This window comes from Benincasa hispida, chromosome 2 (genome assembly GCF_027475165.1).
Source record: "Benincasa hispida cultivar pf3 chromosome 2, pf3_genome.v1.1, whole genome shotgun sequence".
Taxonomy (NCBI): domain Eukaryota; kingdom Viridiplantae; phylum Streptophyta; class Magnoliopsida; order Cucurbitales; family Cucurbitaceae; genus Benincasa; species Benincasa hispida.
The window spans coordinates 24,404,474-24,407,108 of NC_143479.1; the positions used below are offsets into that span (position 1 = coordinate 24,404,474).

The following is a 2,635-nucleotide window of genomic DNA, read 5'->3' on the forward strand; positions in this document are numbered from 1 at the left end:
AAAAGGGAAGAGAACCACCACCATCCCCGATCAAGGAGCAGAGGAAGCTGAGCTCGAGAGAGACATTTCTTCCAATTCTTACACAAGTGGTTGTACACGACTAGAATTGAGCCAAAGAGGACAAGAGATTGTACTTTGCGGCTTGACTCCTTTCATTTCATCTTACTTATCGTTTTCATCTTTTCATTTGATTAAGTATTGGTTTTGTAAAGACAATGAATTTCTTTATAAATTTTCATATTTGATCTATCATACTTTGCCACTGTTTATTTCTTGTTATGTTGGATGCATCTATAACTTCATACAAAATTCTATTTCGAACGCTTGAGTCAACTAAATCAATTGGTAAAAGCATCTTTAGCTTAAACTATTCGAGAGAATAAGTAAGCCAGCATCAAGTTAGAAACGCTTAGTACATCTAGAGATAGACGCACTAGTGTTTTATTGCATCCTGTGTTTGACGCATACATCCTAGAGATAGGTATTGTATGATATTCGCATTGAGACATGTCGAATAAAGTCTAACGCATAAACGGAGATAAAAAAGTCATCTCATTCACTTCATATTCTTGTTTGTGTACATCTAACTTAGATGGACACATATCACTTGCATCAAACTCCATTTTCACACGACCCATCATTCTCTACTCGACTCTTTTGTATCTTCTTGCACACACACACAGCAGCTTAGTGTAAATAACTCATTTCTACATACACTTAGGATATCTCTACAACAGTTACAATGCAAGGTCTGCGTTAGCTTTAATCTGAATCCCTGAGTTCGACCCTAGACTTACCAGAAACCTGAGTTGGATTTATACTTAGATCTGATTCAGGAAAACTTGAACGTCAATAGAGGAGTGTCATGCGTCTTGTTACACATCACTAATGCATCGACGCGTTACTAACGCATCATAAATGCATCAATGCATCATTCGTATTTGCACTTTTTTTTTCAATTACTTTATACAATACACTCCTAAGCTCGAATCACGAAATCAACGAACAAGTTTTTGGCGTCGTTGCTGGGGATTCAACAATAAAACTAACTAGAGACTTTGCTTGTATCATTTGTAGGAAAACTTCAGCTGAGGGAGTATTACGAGCTAAGCCGAAGCTTGTAAACGTTTATGAGCAGGGAGAGCACTCCTGAACTTGTATACGAACCCGAAGTTGAAAGGACCTTCCGACGAAGAAATCGATCTAATCATCACCGTAGGTTAAGGCAACAACTGCTCAGACAACAAACCAGGCAATAACAAATGGCGGACGAACAAGCGAATCAAAACTTAGCTTAACAGCTAGCCCACGCTGCGTAAAATCCTATCATAATTGCAAACAGTAGTATGCGTCCCATGCAGGAATATACGTCTCCTGGGTTGTATGATTTCTCACTAGAGATCATATACCCAATGCCAGATGGGATAAGATTTGAGATGAAATCTGTGATGTTACAAATGCTCCAAACAGTTGGACAATTTGGGGGTGCTCGGGGAAAAGACCCTCACGCCCACATGAAACGTTTCCTGGAGACGTACAACTCGTTTGTGATTCTTGGAATCACCCCAGAAGTTATCAGGCTATCTTTATTCCCACATTCTCTACGTGACGACGCAAAGCAATGGGTAAATTCTTTGGAGCCTGGAGAGATCACGACCTGGGAAAAGTTGGTGGAGAAATTCATGCAGAAATACTTCCCACCTACCACAAATGCAAGGAGGCGGAGAGAGATCATGAACTTCGAACAGGAATAAGCTAAAACCTTGAGCGCCGCATGGGAGCGTTTTAAGGGATTAGTCAAGAATTTCCCCAATCATGGATTACCGTTAATCATCCAGATGGAGACTTTCTATGGCGGATTAAACAGAGCGTCTCAAATGGTAGCCGATGCAGCTGCAGCTGGCGGTATCATGGAAAAATATTATAGTGAAGCTAAGGAAATATTGGACCGCAAAGCCAAGCATAATATGGAATGGATGGATGACACTTACGATGCAAGAGCAGAAAGGAAGAGGCGATCTCAGAATGTGAATTCTATCGACTCTAATGCAATAGCCACGCTCTCTGCATAAGTGGCTACTATGACAAACCTTTTGCAGAATATGTCACTAGGGAACGTATCAAACCCGCAAAAGATAAATCAGGTAGAAACATTCATACAACCCATGGTTAGTTGTGTGGGCTATGGAGATCCCCATCCTACTCTGATTGCCCACAAAATTCGCAATCGATATGCTTCATTAAAAATAACCCATTCTCAAACACATATAATCCCGGATGGAGGAACCATCCAAATTTCTCTTGGGCAGGTAATCAATAGGAGCCACACCACTTAGGGGTAAACCAGCAGTAGAGGCAAGAACCACCGCTTAGATTCCAGCAGATGTAGCATCCGCACTAACAACCCTTTAATAGAGAAGGTCATGCGTCGAGTTCAACATCTCCACTTGAAAACCTCTTAAAGGAGTATATCGCCCAGAACGACGCATTGCTAAAAAGCCAGGAGTCTTCTATCAAAACTCTGGAGATACAAGTGGGGCAGATTGTGAGTGAGTTGAAGAATCGGCAGCCTGGAGTCTTGCCCAGCAGCATGGAAACCCCAGGAAATACCAAAAGAGCAGTAGAGTTGACATGG

The 2,635-nt window shown here is 41.3% G+C and overlaps 1 non-coding gene across 1 annotated transcript; it reads right to left on the reverse strand.

Annotated features, from left to right (window-relative positions):
- Positions 1–1,718: 1,718 nt before the first annotated feature.
- LOC150037750 (small nucleolar RNA R71) lies at positions 1,719–1,822 on the reverse strand. The gene has a single exon (XR_016528049.1). It is a non-coding gene; the product is annotated as a small nucleolar RNA R71 (small nucleolar RNA).
- Between the last annotated feature and the right edge of the window lie 813 nt (positions 1,823–2,635).